At 36.6% G+C, this 22,130-nt stretch overlaps 1 long non-coding RNA gene across 1 annotated transcript in view; it reads right to left on the bottom strand.

Annotated features, from left to right (window-relative positions):
- Window positions 1-15,232: 15,232 nt before the first annotated feature.
- Window positions 15,233-22,130, bottom strand: part of LOC118684894 (uncharacterized) — a 149,689-nt gene continuing 142,791 nt past the window's right edge. Inside the window, exons 3-4 of the long non-coding RNA XR_004979903.2 lie at window positions 19,860-20,073; window positions 15,233-15,306 (exon numbers count right to left, since the gene is read on the bottom strand). This is a non-coding gene — a long non-coding RNA (uncharacterized LOC118684894). The remainder of the gene's footprint in view (window positions 15,307-19,859; window positions 20,074-22,130) is intronic.

The raw sequence follows: 22,130 nt of genomic DNA, 5'->3' as shown, positions 1-22,130 counted from the left end.
GGTGAACCACAAGTAGCAAAACTTCAAGCCATTGCTCACACTTGGCAGGAAATTCTCCCAAGACTGTCCACTGGGGGCTCTGCAGGGTCTTCATCAATCATCTGAGATCTCAAGACACAGGATGTCTACACTGCATATGTCCCAATTGTACTGATTTAACAAGATTGCAGGATGATTCCAAAGCTTTGCAAACTTGTCCTTCATATTAGTTTCTTATGTGGTTCAGCTGGTTCTAGAAATTCCTGTCAAATTCTGACTGTTTCTGCTATTCCCTGTAAACTGGGGACAGTGCATTAAAATTTTCTGCTGTAAAGGTTAAATGAACAAAATATCCCATGTTTGGCACTGGCTTTACCCAAGTGAAATCTGTGAAGAGTGGTATTTAGGAAAGCCTCTTTGGATTCATTGCATGCTGCATTATTTTCACAAATAAATGAGCTGCTGTGAAGAATGTGTATGGGTTTTGAGTCATGAACCAGACCTTTGTGTGTACACTCCAGAGGACTGCAAACTCTATTCCTCTGCTGCATTTTCCAAGCTCATGTTTTTATCTTAAAACAGCAGATTTGGTTCTTGTCACCACAGAATCCACTATAGTTTATACAATGAGATTACTTTCCTGATGGGTTCCTTTCTTAATATTGCCAAGACTATATTCAGGTAAATAAACAGAATTTTGGGTTTTCCATTTTTCATCTTGTTTACTTCCTATCAGTGCTCAGTAGATAAATGCATCTGTCTGCTCAAGCTGTAGATACTCTCATCTCAATGGTTCTATCCTTGTTAACAGCTCTTACCTTCCTACAGCTCTTTTGCAATCCAGGCTGCTGTGTCAGACCTGGGCACCAGATGCATCCTTGGAGAGGAGGGGAGAAATCTATAACAGGAGTTAGAGACTGCTATTTGGTGCTGAGCAACTGAGATATGCCAGGGCATTCAGAAGGCACAAAACACATGGTCAGTTGATTCACATGCCAAATGTTTCTTTATAAAGCCAAAACACTTTCAGAGTGTCTGGGAGAAATGAAGCAAGTCTTGGACAGTTCTCTTCAAGTATAAAATCCTTCTCTTTCTTTCTTCAGAAAAAAAAACACAAAACAACACACTCTCACCAAATACATATATTTCTAATAAATTTCAGTGTAATTTGTAGGAGATTTTACCTTTGAATGTTTATGGTTGAGATGGGGATTGTTAAATTCATTTTACCTCTAATGTTTTTCTGCATGTTGTTACAAAGCATGTTTGCATGTTCTAAATGCCAGACCTTCCAACCCCAAAGGAAACAAAAAAAACCCCAAATAACTCCTTGTATTTATTTTTTTAGAAATGTAGTCTAAAAAATCACTAAATAATGCATTACTTTGATTATGTATTTTGCTGCAATGTGACATACATTTAAGTGATTTATTTCTGTCTTTTAGACATAATGTTTTGCACCCTTCTTGTGAGCTTTTTTCCTGACACTGCACATCTTAAACAAACTAGTAAGGTTTTTTCCAGATTTATTAACTAAATTCCCACCATTCACTAAATTGCATGTTTATCACTTTCCTAATTCAGAAAGTCCTGTCAGAACCAAATATCAAAATGATGGGCAGTGCTTGTACCTCAAGTTACTAACAGAATTCACAAGTCACCTCAAAGACATTTTTTTTCCAGAACCAGTTTTATGTTTATTCCTTTGAAGAAGTGTAAATATTGCCAGTTGTGTTTAGCATGCAGAACAATGAAATGTCACTTCCTTTGGGCTAATGCCTGGGTAACCACTTGCAGGCACAAAGAGTCTCCATCTCACAATGCACTCAGGAGCATTATGGTGCTGGAAATGTCTACATTTCCTCTGCATGAAGGAAGTGGTATCAGTGGCTTTATTGGTGCTTACAAAATACTTTTATTGGTAACTAGAAAAAAATTTATCTGATTGCACACACTGAATTATTATGATTTATTAATACATGGTTGTTTTCCTTATTACCTTTAAAATCAAGCTAGTCTGAGTGACCTTTAGAACATGTTCTGTGCAAAATGCTTAACAGTAATGACAAGCAGAGTACAAGCCAGTTGAGTAAATATAACCCATATGGCATTGCTCACAAAGTTGATAACACTTGAATGTTTTCCATTTCTTTAGCAGATGTGTTACTGCATTGCCCAGCAGTCACAGACATCAGTAAACAACAGCGAGAAGTGCAAATTTTGCTACTAATCTTGCTAATCTTCTGCTGGAAAATGGCACAATGGAAATTTTCATATATTCTCATATTGGCTGAATGCCTGGTTAGGCTAATTCTATGCTCAATAGTTCAGACACAGCCTAGGAACTATTAGTTTTAAACACTGTTTTGATGATCACAGGGACTCGGCAAAAATATCCTTTAAATGGTTGTAAGCTTATCTGTATGAGTCCAGCTGCTATTGTCTCCCAAGGAGTGCCTGAGACACTGTATTGCCTGAGGAAAGAGCATGCAACCAGTCCTAGGATCCCACTCTTCCTACAAGCTGTTTTCATCTTGGCTTTTCTGAAATGCCCCAGTGGCCTTGGCCATCAAAGACACTTAAACACAGGGCATGGCCTGTATCAGATTCAAACTCTGTTCTTAAAAGCAGCATAAATGTCATGACACTGTACTAGATTAGAATGACTTGAACCAAATCCTAAAAAAAAGGTCAGAGCTGTGAGAGCCCCCAGGCCCACACTGCTGCTCTTTCTTGCGTGCCCATCTCAAGACGTGAGCAGCCTCAGAAACTGCCTGTGCCAGCTTGGTCAGCTGCAAACCATGTGTTCTGCATCAGTGGGATCTCCCCACTCACTGCCTGCTCAGAGGGCACTCCAGAAGACACCTTGCTCTCATCTAAATTCTTTGGACAATCCTCTTTTTTGTGGGAAGCTCCTTCGGACCTCTCTGAGGGGTACAGCACTCACCACACCAGAGACTTGTGCTGCAGGAGACTTCTCCAGCCAGACTCAGGAAGGAAGGACTCTTCCTACAAAAAATAGAAAAAACTTTACACTCTCTCCTGAACCCTGTCTTTCTTATCCATTGAACTGCCACAGCTTCACTGATTTCTTTTCCTGATGCCCAGGACCAGGATGTTTACTAAAATAGGACAGCAGAGAGAAATGGGACAACACATCTTGAAAAATGATCCTTCCTCACAGCTTACAAGCATGTACAAGTCCTGCCTGACCTCAGCCTGTGAGATTTATACCTGTATCATTTTCATAGCTATCTAATTCTAGACACTCAAGAAATTTGCTATACTATAATAGAAAACCAGCCCAATTTTGTATTCACTACTGAGAAGTTTTATGAAATGTGCTTCGTCATAAATAAGTTAATATTTTGGGGCAAAAATCTTGCACAGATGCTTCATAGATAGCAAGATGTCCACTAGCATGAAAAATAACAGCAATAGCAAGTTTCCTTCTCATATTTAATATGAATTCCTCTTTAAATTACACAAAACCCTTACATTATGCAATATTCCTGATAAATGCATCAAACTGGGATTAGGCAGGCTCATCCCCACCATATGCCACTATCTCTTCAACTTCAATTTGTTCTCTGAAATAATTTTTGATGTTTCAACCAGGAGGAACCCTGATCCTGTTGAAGTAAGCAGGAGTTTTTCCACCGATTTCAGACAAAATTAAGTAGGGCTGGCAGTGAAGGAATAAACATGAGGAGTCTTGGCCTCTCAGTCAGCTGCTGCTTCACATAAAAGCCAAGGCAAGAACCACTGGGACATGGTCGTATAAAAGGAGAGAGGCAAAGAGACTGACCTGAGTATGCTACAGGGAGAGATGAGGGAAGTTAATAACTGCATTTCCCTGTGACACACTGAATAATTCAAATTAGAAAATAACCTCCACTTCTTTGGTCATGAGTTGTTGAAAAAACTGACTACATTCCATTGTAGTACACTGAAGAGTACAAAAGAGTCTTTTATTAAATCCCAGGGTTATGCCCCTTTAGCTCTTTAAATTCTTTACTACTGTTCCACCACTGTGACAAAAGACTGTTTTCCTAATTTTTTTAAATTATTTTTCTGCTCTAGATTGGGCTCAGAGTTGGCACAAGAGACTTGGTAGCAAAGCAGACCAAGAAATCCAAGTGTCAACCATTACCCCTCATGCCATTAGCCTTCTGATAGCATTTCAATATGTGGAAGTGTACTAAAGTAGTAAAAAAAAATCTGTCTAAGTGTTTCTGGTTTGGAAGTTTTTGTCTTTATGTCTATGTTCTTTATGTCTAAATTTCAAATCTTACTTTTCACAGAGAAAATCATATATTTCTTTATGAAGATCATTATTATTATTAGTAGTAGTATTATTGGTATTGTATTATTATACAATACCAACACGTATGGTATTATACAATACCAATTATATATGTATTGGTATAGTATTATTTTATTATTGGAATTACTAGAATTGCTCTGACAAAAAACCTGGTTGGAAGGAGTACATTGTCTGAGTTGTGTCAAGTGTCCGATAGCAGGCAGTAAACCTGAACACACATGGAAGTACTTCAAATTAAAGCAGTAGAATAATTTGCAAAAAAAAATCTGCTTTTCTAGACTTCTTTTAGTTATAATACACTCAATCATATTATTGGCAGGGCAGCTAGCACTGCCTAGTCTGATTTCTCACTCATTACTTGAGAAAGATCCTGTTTTCAGTAGGATAGGTCTTTTCTAAAATTGAACCATTTGTACTGAAATGTTCTATGCCAGAAGACTGTCTCAGCATGAATTGGTAATTATCATAAAGTAGAGCTGACGACAGTAATTTCAACCAATATTCTTCAGAAGGGAGATGGAAAAGGTTTATCTGCATTTTAAAATTTCAGTTGTTTGGGTTTTTTTTGCTGTAAAGCTGACCCAGAACCTTTTCTTTTCCAGGCTGAAAAACTTCAACTGTCTCAGCCTGTCTTCACAGGAAGGTGCTCCAACCTTCTGAATAGCTTAGTGATCCTCCCCTGGACTCATTCTAACAGATCCACATCTCTCATGCTGGGGACCCCAGCCTTGGATGAAGCACCCTGAATGGGGTCTCATGAGAGAAAAGGGGGAGATCACCTCCCTCAACCTGCTGGCCACAATACTTTTGATGCAGCCCAGGGCACATTTGTTCTTCTGGGCTGCAAGTTGTTGGTGCACATCATCTCCAAATATCATTAAATTAGTCAGTATTTATATTTAATGTGGAATAAAAATGAGCTGAAATAAATAGCCCCTTTCTTAAAAAAGGGAAGGTGATGTGTATAAATATATTATATGTGCAGGAAGGTATGAGTCTTAGAATATCCAATGAAAATTTCTCATTTTCTTTCAGCATTGTTTTTGTTCAGTTGGACAGTTTTACATACTGAGATTCACATATACTTGTAGTATTTTGAATGAATACAAGTGTCTTTATAAATATAGGGAACAGCTCCGAATTGCAAACTTTATCCAATTCATAAATAGACTTTGGATGATCTTGAGAAATAAATAGGCATTTCCTAGAAAATTCTTCAATTTCTTTTATATAGTTAGGATACACATTTGTAAATTGGAAATTTGGAAGTTACAAGTGGCAGACAGAGTTGATAAGGTCAGGAAGACGTAATGTAGAGGGAAAAGTCCATAAGTCATGAGAAATTTGATACCAAAGTTACTTGTGGAATTTTCAAGAGGTCTTTTCAGAGGAAAAGTATTAAGTTCTGCTCTCATAAAAGTTATCATAAATAAATATTAATTTTTAAACAGCTCACTACAATGCTATAAATGACAAGAGTTTAATTTTTTTTTTCTCATCTCTTCCATTGGATGCCTCAGAGAGTTTTCAATCCAGTAAATTAGTGAAAATCAAGTGAGTCAACAAACATGTAATAACACAGCTTGGATTTACACATTTTGAAACTAAGTAGATTCATATAAGAAAATAGCTCTACAATAAATTCAATTAACAAGTCCATTCATGTTCTGTATTATTATTAAATATAACGACCTCTATCCATATTGTATGAAAGAGGAGTCTTGCATTATGCAAAACCCATACTTAGAAAACATTTCCATACAAAACTTTTAGGCAATTCTACACATCACTGACTGCTGGAAACTGTGGGATAAAAATTATAAAAATAGATGTTAAGATCATTTGCAATTGAATATTTTATGCCTGTGGCTGTCCCAAAACAACTCAGTACAACTATCTGCCCTCCATAAGAAAGGTGCAATCAATGAACAGATGTGAACAGATGAGCTTCTGTGTGTTATTATATTTCAACAGGTATTTTTATTGCACTTTGGTGAAGGAAAAAATCTTGACACAAAAAATTAACTCAAATTTGAATTTTCAATTCAGAAGTTTGAATTAAACCTTTTTTTCATTTTTAATCATTATATGTGTGTTTTACCAATGACAGACTCTACTAGGCTTCATGTTAACTGTGAAGCTGGCCTGTTTGCTCTTAACTCCCTTTGTTTCTATCAAAGACTGACAGTGTCATCTGATGAGTCAAGCAGAATGACATGCCACTTCAGACAGACACTTCAGCCTGCAGTGTTTCAACAATTGAGAGCTGGACTTTTGTGTGTGTTTCAGTGCCTCTCTTCTTCAACTCTCTTGAGGAGCAAGGTGGGTTAAAACATCTCAGCACTCATTTAAACTGCTCTATTTCTCCATGTGACTGAAAAATTAGACAGAGAATCAAAGTCTAGGCTGTTCCCAGAGTACCAGAGAAACTGAAAGATGCAATAACTTTATGTCTGATCTACATAATTTACCATAAGTAGGATTTGTGCTAAACCCACTGTTCATGTTCAAAGGTGCATCAGAAAGAGAGCAAATCAAAACAAAATGTTCAAGTTTCCCACAGAAATTGGTGAAATTGGTCTAAGCACTATGTCATCAGCCAGAGTCATATAAAAACTTTTGGTTTGACAGGAAATATCTCGGCCTTCCCACCTCACCACATGCTGGGACATTGGGGTGTATTTTGATCTTGTCCCTGAAGGGGCTGCAGTTCTCCATGTCATGCCCTCTTGTCATTTTGCCATTAGAAGTAGGAAGGCAACATCTTCTGACATCAGAAGTCATCTTCTGATGGCTTTGTAGCTAATTGTGACAGCACTTACCCCACACTGCAGTGTCCCTAAGCCAGGGATGAACACTCAGCAGTGCTGCATCACTGCTGCCCTGTGCTACACGCTCTGCTGTAGGAAAAAGTCATGACTCGCTTGTACCTGCCCAGTTCTGGTACACCACCATAGTCTGCAGAGCTCCCCCAGTGGATATGCAGATTTTGTCAGACAGACCTCACAAATAATGATCCTTGTCTGTGCTTGATTTCTTCTCTGCTTTCAAAAGGAACCCTACTGTGACAGCTCTGGGTGAATATCAGAATATTCAGAGCTCAGCTACATCTCTGACTCAAGACAATGACATGAGAGTGAACTACCAGGTTTTTTTGTTTCCTTCAGATGGACAGGCACACAGATCACTTTATAGATTTCTGCCTTTTGGACTATAGCTTGATCCATGACTTTTGCATGGATTTGATTTTCTTTTTCTGGGTAAGTTTGAATTTCTATGAGAAAAACAACTGTGTTGCCTTCTGCTGCAACACAGTCCTAAAGATTCAATCAATTTACACAAATTGAGGGCAGAAATTTAGAAATTATGGTAAAATTGCAACAAAGTGTCACATGGACCAACTCCCCACATACTTTGGGGACATAATTCCATAGACTTCAGAAAATACTGCCTTAAGTATCAATGTCTTGATCATGTTCTTCCACTCAGAGCAAGCGAATGACTCACAGCAGTTAGCTTGACAAACAAAATCACATTTTGCACTCACAAATAATTAGTGATTAAGCTTTGGTGATGCATTTGTTTATCATCTTGATTCAAGGTATGGTTTGTGCCTGCAGAGCTTAGCCTGGCACTCATTCCTGGAGTGTCTCTCTCACAGATCACTTTTTAAATGTGTACATAGTAATTTGTTCTTTATGCTGTGTGGAACTTAATTTACATTGTGTTATTTCTGCTCTCTGCTTCACTACATTGGGAAAAGATTAAGACTAGAAATACAAATACCAATGCGAACTGAGGCTAGAACAAACATTTCTGACATTTTCTCTTACAAGAGAGAGTCTCCTGATCAAAAATTGTGACATAATGTGTGAATAAATTTAATTCTAAAGAATATTAGAATAAAGATTGTTTTGCTTGAGCAGATGTTCATGAGTAGTTTCTCTCTGTTCTCTCTTCACAGAATTTTAGCTAAAACACTACTGTGATATGTACTTCAAGACAATTTCAAGAGGTAAATTTAAATTTTCTTTGTTTTAATATTTTTAATAGAGTCCAATCTCTCCTACTTCTTACTCATCACTATTTTAGGGACATACAAATGAAATTTGAATATTTATGTATTGTTACTCAAAATTAGCTCTTCTCAGTTATTACTTCACAGTCATAATGAGGCAATAATGTGTCTTTGTATAATTCAAGAGCCAGCTGGATGATTCTTGTCCTTCCTGCAGTAGCCTGATATTAATTCAGCCTATGATTTTTGATGTGAGGAGAGTTGTATTTGATGTTTGTTATTTTATTCTGTGTGACTTGTCTATTAGGGCATAGTGAGTTTGGATGATTGATACTTCAAAATGAATGCAGTGCATTCTTGTATCATTTGTTCCATCTAAATCATGTCTTACTAAATCCTATTTAAGTGATCATAGTCCTTTCCCTTTCATTAGACATATATATCCATATATATTACCTACATGCTTTTTCACTTTCTCTTCAATTTATGAAGTCTCAGACTATTAAAGTCAGCAAAGAGGAAGGTATGCAAACAAGGTTTTAAAAACTATAATTGTAACTAAAGGAAATAATGAAGTGTACCAGACATAGATGATTTGAAATGCAAAGGGAAAGGAGAAAAATAATGTTTCCTGACATCAGGGTAATTAAGCATATCGTTGCCTGAAGAGATGAAAACTGGAGTTAATAGCACACCATGGCTGTTCCTTCAGCTTTATATTTTTTCTAGCAGCCTCATTTTACCTTCTTGCCTCCTAGTCAGTGAAGTCTTAATATGTTGATGTATTACTGATGGTGTGTCTGACATGAAGAACTTTTCAGTAGGATAAAAGTGGTATACTCAGTTAGCTAGTAAGGAGCAACAAAATAAATTCTTCTTTCTCTTGTCTGATGTGTGTGCTTGAGTTGGGTTTAGAGATGGGATTTTTGAAATCTTTGCTCTATTACCAAGTAGGCTTTTTTTTTTTCCCAGCCTGTGGTCTGAATTGGTGCTGTGAATTGGTCAGAAGAAGGAAATAAAAGGACATATCTAAACTGAAAAGTTTGGAAAGAGCATGAAATTCCTGCAGCAATTCTTAAATTTTATTCTTAGGGTATTTGCCTGATTTTCTTCATTTATCTCTTTTAACTTTTCTCTCATTTCACTTTCTTTTTCAACTTTCAACTTTCTTTTACAAATGAAGGAGAATGATACAAAATTTAGGGGGAAAGAATGTTACATCAAAATATTTTTAATTTCTTTTCTAGTGGTTTATAATGAAAAAGGAAACCTTTCAAAATTTTTAATGCCTTCCAGTGTTCAGTTTAAAAACATACTTTCTCTTTATTCTTCTATATGACTATTGTATTCCTGGATTTGTGGACTCTGCAGTGGTCCTTATCCATGGCTGTCATGTTGTTTGTTCCCTGATATCCATTTTCCTGAAATCCTCCTAAAAAGTCTCTTAGCTTTCAGATGATGTGTGGCAGGTGAATTGGTGGGGCAGAACTGCCAGAAACCTGATAATTTTTCTCATAGTAGCATTTTCTTCTATGAGAAACCTGAGTTGTTTTTCTCATAGACTTCTGAATACAAAGTTTAATAAGCATGGAAACACAAAGCTGTCAAGTGCAATATTTTACCAGAATTTGTAACATCTTATTTTAGTGCAGCAAGATTATCAGGCGTGTAGCTTTTCCTTACATTCACTCTTCTATGCAAGATGAGCAAAAAAAGTGAGGTTTTAAAAATTTTACAAGTGAGGTTCTGAACAGAAGAAGGTATCAGATGTGCAAACTTTTGAAAAAGAAGCAAAATTACCATGGCTGCATCTATTTTACTAAATAAAATAGACTCAGGGATCACTCTTTGGCCTTGAAGCCAAGAGGCATAAACTGACCAGCACTGAGCCTCCCATGGGTTCTACATATCACCCACCTAGGCCTAAAACTCTGTCTTTTTTAGAGCAGTTTTGTCAATTCAAAGCTTCCAAAAGAATGTGAATAGCTTGTCATGATTTCTAAGATGAACCTGGGACATGAGTTTCATTGATGCTTGGCATGTAGATGAATCTGGGTATTAATGAGTATAAATTCTGATGTTGGAAGAGCATGGAAAGAGCCTGTTTTCGTTATGTCTTGGTAGTGGATAGCTGTGTATTTGCTCTGACTCAGGCCTGTGCTCCAAGACAGTGGGAGCTGGTCACAAACTGTGTAGAGAGCTTGAACAATCAGCAAGTCAGTGCTTGAGCCTCCTGTCCCTCTCTTTTATTCAGCAGTTGTGTAGACTGTATGACAGTCTAAAAATACTTCCTCCCAAGATCTATGTGAATGTGCTGGGGTAAAAGTTTGACCTGTCTGATAGCACAAAACACAGTGCTACATTGTCTTAGTGATCTGCTGGACAACCCCAGGAAGAGGTTCTTCACTTAAAAATCCACTTTCCCATCTTCTGGGACTGCTCAGCTTACATCACTGCATTTGGCTGTACCAAAATCTAATGATGGCTTTGAAAGAATGCTACATACCTCAGAATTGAGCTCTCAGGTATTGTTTCATTTGCAGGGACTATTCACTGGGTACTGCCTTTAGATGGAATTTGAATATTTGCTCATTTGATACTGAACACTTATGTTTTAAATGCAGAGCTGTGGACTCATAAATTTGAAAAAAACATCTTTTCTTGCCATTTAAATGACATTAGTAAGATAATTTTAATATCTTTGAAAATTTGATTTATCATTTTAAACAACTCAGAAAATTTTTATTTGCTTTTAATTCTTTTGGGGTTTATTACAAGCTTTATTCAACTCTGTCCTAATGTATTTGTTACCTAACAGGTTAGGGTTTTTTCCCCAAATTACCAACCCAGATGCATTTGTTTTCATCTAAAGGGTTTAATTCTCTTAGCATGACAATTAAGTTGATTAGTTCTAAGTGTAGACTGATCCAGCTATGCTAATAGAGTTTATTACTTCTGTTGCATTAAAATGGTTTGGAGGGATTTGCCTAGGCACTAGCTATGACATTTGCCACAGCTGTCTGTGGGCTGGGAAGTGTTGGACAACCTGATTAGAATGATGATTAATGTCTAGAAGAACCCTGTCAGACACACAAAAGCCTTTGTATCTCCAGATATTTGGAGAAAATTACACAATCTGGAATATTTGTCTTTTAGAAAACAATTGTCTCCAAAATGTCCTGAAGCAGGTGAGCACTCAACAGGGGACGTCCCAAACTGTTTGGAAGAAGCTTGATGAATATCTTAGAGTGGTCAAATAAGAAAAAAAGGAAATTTAAAGAAATTTCTAAAGAAAATTTAGGATGTCCTAGAGTTAATAATTCTTTTCCACTTATTTACCCACCTGGGTAAATAGGAGATTTAAAGAATTGAAAATTTCCATAAAGTCAGCAGGGATAAACAGAAAGGTTGTTCTGTGGACTGACAATCTTGATGGCAGCAAGACTGATACAGTAGCATAAGACTGAAGGGTAACAAAGGCTGAGATTCTTGAGGAGGCTGCTGGAAATTCTGCCTCTGACTTTTGTTGCTTAAGTTCATGATATTCTATGGTTGGAATTCATAGCTGTTCCTTTCTGGGATAAGCCTTTCCAGGAGAAGGCAGCTCCAGATCCAGTGCAATCCATTGTGGAACCCAAGAGGGAACATGCTCCAAACTACCATTGGGAGAAAAAAAATGTATAGAAAGCTAAAAGAAACAGTCTGTAATTGTTGAAGAGACCAACAAACCAAAACTGGCTTGAAATGGTTCAGAAATCAAACCTCTGTTTTGAGTTAACACCATAGTTTTCCATAAGAGAGTTCAGGCAGAAAATATTAAAGAACAGAACATTTGATATAAAATTGATTTAATGGAGAAAAGAAACTGGGAAGGAAATCTTTGAAGGTGCTTTATTTATGTGTGTGTAGTCTGCAGTCTTGGGAATTCACACACAAGATTACACACAGTATAACAAAAAGGACATTATTTGGAAACATATCTTGGGTGGCTCATGAAATATCAAAATATCAGTCTTATTTTTTCCTTGCAATGTTAAAACATATATTATAGTTGACTCATCCAATTTCTAAGCACTGACATCAAAAGCAAAAAAAAAAAGTCCCCAGAAAACCAAGTTAATATGGATGTCAGGAAGAACCATGATGGTCTAGGAGAATGCCACAAATAAGATGGCAAGAAAATAGATGTGTAGAAACATAAGAGGTACAGAAGAAGAATGACACTATAACAATATTTAGAATTAGTCAGTGTGCTTTGTCCTCAAGGAAAAAGAAATACATTAGTAAATGTTATTTTCACAAGGTATCATTAAAGTTATTATCTGATCTCCTTCATATTTTAAACAGAACTCTTTGTTTTGGAAATTATAACTTTCTACTTCAAAAAACTGATTCTTTCCAATAATCATTTTCAAAGAACCACATTGTTTTGCTATTTTCCCCCCCAAAGTTATTCACTTATATTAGGAAAAACTCAAAAAATACTACAGTTAGACTTGCCTTCTCATCCTGGGGATGATCTTTCCAAGTGCTCTCCAACCTAGCAGGAATGCCAAGACTGCTGGATCTTAATTCTCAAAAAGAAAGTGAGAGTGGCAAATTTAGTAGAAATTAACCTGAATTGTGATCTTAATTATTAGTGGGGAAAATATTACAACAATATTCTAAAATATTCTGGTGCAGAAAAGGCTACTGTTGGAGACTGAAGGACTGTCTTTTGGGTAGGTGTGCCAGTCCGTAGTCCCAAAAACATCTGCAAGGTGGTGAGACAGTGCCATCCAAAGGCATGTCAAGGGAGACACTGCCATCCAATGGCCACCCAAGGGTGGCCTGTAAGGCAATGAAGAGGACTTGCAGACATGCCTCCTCCCCTAAAGCTCTCAGAGGAAGAGCGAGCCCTGCTTTGTTTGCTGCAGAGGGTGTCCAGGGGCAGCACAGCTGCGAGCACAAAGACATTACCTGGTCTACAAGAGCCACTAGAAGCAGAGTATCAGGCAGAGGTCTTCTGCAGTTTACTGCCTGCTGAGGTTAATCCTAGAATGAACACTGCTGCTTCTCACCTTCAGACATCTCAATCACATTGTACGTGTCTCATTTATATTTCCCATTCTTTCAAAATGCTAATGTGCAATTGTTAAAATTACTGGTGTGAAAATTGCTGCAAAGTGTAGCTTACAAAGGCTCGACATTCAGATGACTCAAACTTGGTGCTCTTTCTTAAGAACCTTATTTTTATTGAGGCAACTGCTTATATTATCAGTCTTTCTCCATTTCTTTTTTATGGTGTCTAAAGTTAAGATTTTAAAAAATATAATATATGAAAAAGAATCTCTTTCCTACATATGAAGCTGCCAAGCAATTTTATTCTCCTTTTCTATCACTCTCTATTATTAATCACACTGAGATTTCCACAGTACCTGACATGAAAATTAGTGTTATTCTGCATCTACTCTGAATTTTATGCAGCACAATTATGTATGTATTTCTTGATGAAACATTCAAATTCAATGTTCCTCTTCTCCCTTAACTGCCACTTTTCTTCTTTACTGCTTCCATAAGAGACAGATTCTGTAGTGACTAACTCCCTTTCAATGAAATTTTTAACACCTGTAGATTGCTTTAAAACCAATGAATGTTAAGCATAAAATAGCTTGGTTTTTAAAAACTAGAATATTAGAGATTTTTTTCCCTAGAGTGTCAACTCTGAGAATGATGTGCCACATTAAAATAGAAATAACTTAAAATAACAGCTATCATGTGCCTAAATTCATGAAAATAGAAGCATTGAAATGGTTTGTGGTTAGGTTAATTTGGCTTCCTTTACTTTCATAAAATAGTCTCAACGTCTTTTGTTTTAGGAGGAAATTTTTAAATGTGTCTAAAGAAAGGTGATAATATAATTATTCTTTCACTTGTCTGCACTGGTTGTGGCTAGGATAGAGTAAATTTTCTTCATAGTAGCTGGCATGAGGCTGTGTTGGATTTTTGTGCTGAAAACAGTGTTGATAACACAAGGATGTTTAAGCGCTGCTGAGCAGCGCTTAAAACATGAAGGCCTTTTTTGCTTCCCATTCCACCCCAATCCAAAACATGCTGGGGGTGCCCAAGAAGCTGGGAGAGGACACAGCCAGGACCTCAACTGACCAAAGGGATATCCCACACCATATGGCATCAGCATATAAAGATGGGGGAAGAAGGGGAGGACATTCAGAGTGATGCCATTCATCTTTCCAAGTAGCTGCTATGCTGTGGAAAGCAAGTTGCTTAAAAATTGAAGCAATTTGTGGGTGTCAAGTCTTTTTTTTTTTCTGGAAATACAAAACTGAGCAAGAATCTAGGTTTTTTGAATGAGAGAGGAGTGAAAGGACAAAAGATATTCAGCATGCAATAGGTGAAGTGGTGAAAACAGAAGGAAACATCCCTGCTGTCTAGGGATGTGTCCTGCCAGTGTTTCACTTCATTTCATTCCTTACCAGGAAAGTCTTCAGAGATCAGCTCCTGACCTAAGAGTCACTTGTATGGCTGTGTTGTCTTGTGTAGTTATTGGGCTATGAGAAAGACACAGTGTAATGTGAAATGCCTTTTCTAGCTCCAACCAGATACAGCTGGGTATCTAAAGGTGATTTTCTGGGGAATCAGTGTGCCCACCAGTCTAGAAATGCTTCCCATGGTGAGATGCTATGGCTTTCTTCTTCTTAAAGAAAGCTGCCACCAGACCTCAGAATTTCTTATTCTCTCCAGTGACAGCAGTATTGTTCGGAGCCCCGTCATATAAGAATGGGAGAGATAGTATTTATAAAGCCAAGAGAATAGGTGAAAAGGACTTTTCAGGCTGAGGAATGCCCTTTAAAGCTACTCAAGATTCTCCAGAAAAATGAGGCAGACATAAAAAGAGAATCTTACCATATCCTCATTGGGCTACATTTCCAAAGAGACGTTGCAGGGACCAGAATTGTGCTGGAATTTACTTTCTTCATATTACCTGGAGAATTGAGAGGAAAATAGATAGTATGGTTTATTGGAAGGCAAGCTGTCCAGCACAAACCAATCAAAATTCCCTGCATCCATTTCCATATGGAACAATCTAATTGCTGTTGTCTTAACTGTGTTTTCCCTTTAAGCACTTTATGATTTCAATAGCTGTAAATAAAACTATAGCAGCATAATATACCATTACCTTCTGATTTTAACAAAATATTTCTTAAATTATATGATTCAATCATTCTCTTTGGCTTTTTGAAAATTCCCTAAATTTCTCTTAAGAAAAAATCTTGCAACTCATGAAAAAAATAAAATAATTTAAGGAAAAAAAGTCCTTGTTTAAATATGTAGAAACATGTCATTATCTATCCCCTGCAGTCTAGAGCCAGTAAAACCAAATCAAACCAAATCAAAACCAAAACAAAATAAAACCCCCAAACAAACAACAAAAAAGTGTTTTTTACAATAATTTTCACCAAAAGATATCCCATATTCTATAGTGAATTTTCAAAATCAGAATCATATTGACTACCCCTGTTTCTAAATTCTCTGAAGTACTTCAATTTTATAGGGTAGAGTAAAAATAAAACAACTGCTACTGCTCATTCTGTTTTTCTGTTAGAACCTAGTTGTTCACCAACAGCAGGGAATATGACTTAGGGCATCTGATTATGAGCATGTGATACTTGGCAACTGAAATATTTTTCATCATAAAAGCAAATAGTAGAGGTAGTAGAGAGTAGGACCTATGGAGTGAATATTAGTACATGCTGACATGCTTTACCACCTCATCATTTTTCTGTCACTTTTCAAAGACTTCCAGCTATATTTCATGTTGATTTTTACTTTTGAGTCTTCAAATCACAGAAACATGCTGGCCATAAGGAGGATTTCTGTTTCCCTCTAAAGAGAAATTAATGAGGTCTGGAGAAAATTCATTGATTTAAGAGTAATCTCAAAATTTTGTGCTGAAAATTAAGTTAACACCAGCACAGTTTATCCATCACATGGAGTTTGTCAAGACCTGGACCCCCCATTTATGTTATTTACTAGAAATTCTGCTCAAAAATAATCTGCAAATGGCAGAAAAAAACACAAATAAAAGTTGCTTCAACAGGAAATTTCCATAGGAGAGAAGCTTGTTATTAAAAGAGGAAGCATCTCTGGAACACACAAAACCAGGTGTCCTAAAAACTCAAGGGAGATAGGTGAAGTTCCATAAATAAGTGCCTAAACGGGGAGTCCATTCAGTCTGCCTTCACAGGCCATATATTCCAGATTGTGATCTTTTTATCTCTCCCACACTGTCTTCAGTCAGTCTATGCCCTTCCTGGAAAGACTTTCCAGAGCTGCTCCAGACTGCATGCTACCTAGATAAACCCATCCCAATAAAGTGGAGAGGTTATTTCCCTAAATAAAAGAAGAGGTTTTTTTAAACATTGCAGAAATGTGCTTGTAGTGAAAGAACATCACCTTTTTAGCTTCATCTTGATCATCTAATTCATGTTACCAACAGCTCTAATTATGAAGAGGAGATGCCCAACTTGTTCTCCAGTTCATGTTGTTGTATGCTTTGTTACCTAAGTGTAGAACTTCACATTTGTCCTTTTTGAATATCCTATGTTTTTTCAGCCCACTTTTGAATTTGCTAAGGTGACTTTGAATTCAGTCAGTGTCTTGGTAGTGACTTTCTCACAACTTGGGGTCTTTTGCAAATGTCATGAACATCCATTAGCATCCAGTCAGTAGGGAAAATGCCTTGATGAAAAAGTCTCTTGATGATAAAAATATCAATACATCAAAGAACATCAATAAATCAAATTTAACAGAAAATTATTAATAATTATAGCACAATTCAGTAACTTCTGTACTCCTTTTTCTCTACCCAGTTGTCACACCTTAATAGTTCCTCAGCTTGGGCTGAATTGCTCTCCTTCCCTTACAAGAATATAATTTGAAGCACAGTACAATTCATCATGTTCCAAATTCAATATCTTCAGTGCAGATATTTATTCACTTCATGCTGCCTTTATTGTTGAGAGAGAGCGGGTATTTTAATGCACAACTCCTTTGGTCAGTTCTGAATAACTTAAAAGGATGTGGGTTGCTTTCAAGATTCTTTTTTCTTCTATTTACTCTAAGAAGGAGAATAAAACTGAATCTGGACCTCTGGACTGTGAGTGTCTTTATATAGTTGTATGTATTTTGCCAACACTCTCACAAGTGTAACCAAAGTCAGGTTACATCTATCACCTGCCTGATTTACAGAGCATCTCACAAAAATAACTCTTTGATTAAATTGATTGTATTTAATTAACAACAGAGATCTTCAAAACATATTAAAACAAAATTAGTAGACTCAAAACCACTTATAAAGTCAAAAATTATCTTAGGGATGTTTCTGTAAATATTTAGATAACTAAGGGTGTGAGCATGTATTCAGGAATCTTACAGATATGTCTTGTTTCTTAAAAAAATAGATTTTAAATTCTATTTAGCATGGCATATAGAATTAAATAGAAAATAATAAAGAAATCAAGTAAAATTTTCAAACTTTAGTATTACTTCTATCTTTCAGCAATGAAGAAAACAAAATCCTACACGAATATTTGTTTCTCCTGTGTTAGTCTCTCCCTTTTGACCTATTTGTTTCTTGCTACCAAAACATATTTTTTCCTTTATAGGGAAGAGGGCAGAGGGGTAAAGAGGAGTAAGGACTTAGTCCTGTAATTAATCCATAACAATTTTTTTTCCATAAAAAACAGTATTAACCTTTCATGAGATATCTTGTATTTGTACTTCCAAAATAAAATGTTTGTTGTTGACTAATAGAAAACTTTTACATGGTCAACTGGGTCCACTTTAGCTACACCAGTTAATGTTTGAGAAAACTGTATATTACCCTAGTAATTTGATGACCTTAATATACAAGAAGGATAAGGTTTCTATATGAAGTAATATGATCTATTAAGTTCTATAATTCATCTGGTTAAAACTGACAAGATTTCAGGAAGTTTTACTTTTCACAGATTATTAGTATTAATATCATCATCAACAGCATCATTATCATCATTATTATTGAAAATATCATCATTAGTTGTATCCATACAAGCAACAGGTAAACTTCATATGGAAAAATGTAGCTCTGGAAACTATGAAGTCTTCACAAAAGAAAGGTTCTATAAATATTTTAAAAAATCATTACAGTGAATAATACATAATGAATTGTACATAAAAAATGTGGTGATAAATAAGACATTGCACACATATTTCGTGTTGTAACTCACTTAGAGAAAGCTATATTTTATTTTTAGAGAGAGGAACATATCTAAAAAATGCTATGAAAACTTTATGTCCGTGAAATACAACATGCCACTAATTACAAATGCCTCCTAATATAAGAAATACTGAAAGCTTTCCTTTCTGTTTTAGCAAGTTGTAATGGAATTTTTGAATCAATTCCTGCAGTCATAGGAAACGCTGTGAAATTTTTTTTCAGAGTGCTATTACCAGAAGCAATTGAGCTCCCTATAATTAGATCTCATAGATTTTTTTACAGGTTTATGAACATACATTTCCATTGATTTGAATGAGAGTCCTTCTCAATGAACATCATTGAGATTGCTTAATTAAACTAATATTTTTTATTTTTGCGGAGTTTTTGAAATGGTATGTATTTTTCCTAATCCTACCATTTGTACCTTTTAGAATATGCCTAACAACAAAGAAAAATTTAAGAAACCTACATGAAAGATAGCAAAACAATCAAAGTAAAAAGATGGTAAATCACTGAAAATCAGATTTATTATATAGTTATGCTCTGTGGGTAATGACATTTCTGTACTGGGGCAAAGCATCTCTTCTCTATTCATCACTCAGAAAAAAAAACCAAGGGCATTTAAAACCAGTTCAGTCTAGATATCCATTAGTTAGTTAAAACTGGGGGAGATTAATTCCACCATGGCTTTTCTGTGTCTAAATTCCCCTAAAAGAGGAGAAAGTTCCATTTTCTACTGCCTCAATATTTGTACAGATGGGAGATGGACATGTCTTATCTCAGCATGGCACGCTTTCCTTCTGGAAGCAAAGAAGGACTTCAGGGATCTTCAGGGAGCTGAGGGTTCTCACTTCGTTTTCTGGAGGTAGAAATTAGTATCTGCTGGAATTCTCCATCTTTTCTTACTTCTCTGAGCTTCCACTAAGGGAGAAAAGACAGATTCACCTTTCTTACTCTCTCCACTAACTCTTCTGCTCTCAATACCCAACACTTCGGATTTCAGTACATAATCTGCTGCTTTATAAAAATTAAGTAAGATTTTGTTTAAAAAAAAAAAATATATAAGATCTTTTCCCCATTTCTGTCTCTTTCTGGTCCTGTGGGCTTGGGTTTTTTTTGTTTAATTGCTTGGGGTTTTTTGTTAAGTTTGGTTTGGTTTGTATTGAGGTTTTTGTTTGGTTTTTGTTTTGTTTTGTTTGATTTGGTTTTGGTTTTGACTTTGGGGTTTTTTTTGTATTTAGAAACATGACATAGCAAGTACAGAAATTGTCACATACCCATCTTGTGAAGTAATTTTCAGGGTTTGAGCCTGCAGGAGTGCTGCCAGTCACAAGTGCCTCATGCTCTCCTAGGTGGATGCACACTCTGCACATGGGGATCCATTTGGAGTGCAGCAGATGTTACTGAGAGGAGGATGCTCCAGGTGGAACCATGTAAGATGCATTTTGAAGAGTTACACCATCTCTGTGTTGTCAGCCTTGACTCCTGCAGCTGTCAAGAGAGTAAAAATTTGATAATGAAAGAACGGGGTTCTTGTTTCTGAACAGTATGATCTTTTAAATATTTTGCATATCCATTAGTTTCAGAATTGCAAATATTTCCTGCACTTTATTCTTCTTTTAATATTTTTTCTTGCATATTAATGTTGTTCAAGGCATTCACATATTGCCAGGTATCAGTTGCCTACAAAACAAAAAGATCATTTCTCTTATGTTTTCCTCAACAAGTAACGGATTATTACTGCATCTGCAACAGACATGAGAGTGACAAGGTACTAAATGACTTCACTGCTTATCTTTTCTGACTGAAATTGGATTCATACCAAGCAGCACAGAGAATATAACCTGGCTTTGAAGTTCAATCCATCCATATACATAGTCAAACAGCCACATGGTAAAAACAAATTATCTTCACTAATAATTCATTCCCAGAATCAAAATACCAGATTCTCGCAATAATCAGGGCAGTCTTCAGCACAGACACAAATAATATTTGCATATGAGTGAGAATAACTGAGTGTATTTAATAGAATGTATGGATTCACCTTTTTTCTGTAGAGAAATTGCAGCTTTTCCTGTCATCCATTTCTCATAGGATAAATGGACTTCCCTATGAGAAAGAGGACTTGTAAAAGGAAATTGTTTTAAGCCAATTGTTTAATTAATTTAAGCAATTGTTTAATTAAAAGAGGCAAAATATTTCATCAGAGGGTAACTCAAGTATATGAGAAAGGTGAGGTGCCAAATTATTCCTCCATGAATATTTCAGTTTTGGCTTGAGATTATGTGTGCAGAGCTGGATTTCCTCAAGAGAGCCATGCACCCAGTTGAATACAACAGAGGTGACCAACCTGCTGCAGGCAGCTGTGTTTGGTGCCATGTTTGGTCTGGACAATCTCCAGATCCCTCCTACTTCAGCCATTCTATGCTGTCTGTGGTACCATCATTTTGGACATTACAAAGGTCACTCATCTAAAATGACTCATGAAGAGCATCCTTTTTGGCCATAATACAACATGGCTGGAAGAATTGGAAGATATAAAATGCTACAGATTTGGAGCAGAATGGCTGGAAAGCTGCTGAGCAGAAAAGGATGTTGGACTGAACCAGCAGTGCGCCCGGGTGGCCAATAAGGCCAATGGCATCCTGGCCTGCATTAGAGATAATGTGGCCAGCAGCACCAGGGCAGTGATCATTTCCCTCTCCTTGGCACTGGTGAGGCTGCACATTGAATCCTGTGCTCAGTTTTGGGTCCCTCACCACAAGAAGGACATCGAGGTGCTGGAGCATGTTCAGAGAAGGACAATGGATCTGGTCAAGATTTTAGAGAACAAGTCCCATGTTGTGAAACTGAGAAAGATGGTCTGGAGAAAAGGAAGCTCAGAGGAAAATTACCACTCTCTAAAGAAAGGTAGCCAGGTGAGGGTCAGCCTCTTCTCCCATGTAAAAAGTGATAGGACAAGAGGAAGCAGTCTCAAGTTGTGCCAGGAGAGATTTAAATTGGATCTTAATAAAAAATTTTTCACTGAAAGGGAGGTCAAGAATTGGAGCAGACTTAGGAAGTGATGGAATCACTATTCCTGGAAGCTTATTCCTGGTTCAATAAGCATGTAGATGTGGCACTTAGAGACACAGTTTAGGTGCAGACCTGGCAGTGCTGGGTCAATGATTGGACTCAATAGTTTTTAATGATTCTATGATTCTATATTTTGTGCTTTGCTTGAAAGCAAAGTAAAAAGCAAATGCTTGGTAATGCTGACTTCTTATTTTTACTTGTTTAGACAGACAGATAGAAGACTACCTCCAGAGTAATAAATTATTCCTTGTGAACAGAATTCTGGGAAGACCCTTGAGGATATGTCCTGGACTGTACATCTTTTCAATAGCAACCAAAATCTTGAATCTTCATTGCACCTAAAATAAGATTGGAATAATGTTCTCAAAATAAGAATATGATCAAAATCTTTACATCTTCAGAAAACACTCAAAGACACCATTTTGTTTGGCATTTGCACTTCAGCCCCAGGACTATCTTAGCAGGGGAGCAAG

The sequence above is a fragment of the Molothrus ater genome, chromosome 3, assembly GCF_012460135.2.
Source record: "Molothrus ater isolate BHLD 08-10-18 breed brown headed cowbird chromosome 3, BPBGC_Mater_1.1, whole genome shotgun sequence".
NCBI classification, from domain to species: domain Eukaryota; kingdom Metazoa; phylum Chordata; class Aves; order Passeriformes; family Icteridae; genus Molothrus; species Molothrus ater.
This window is presented reverse-complemented; position numbering and strand designations above follow the sequence as displayed.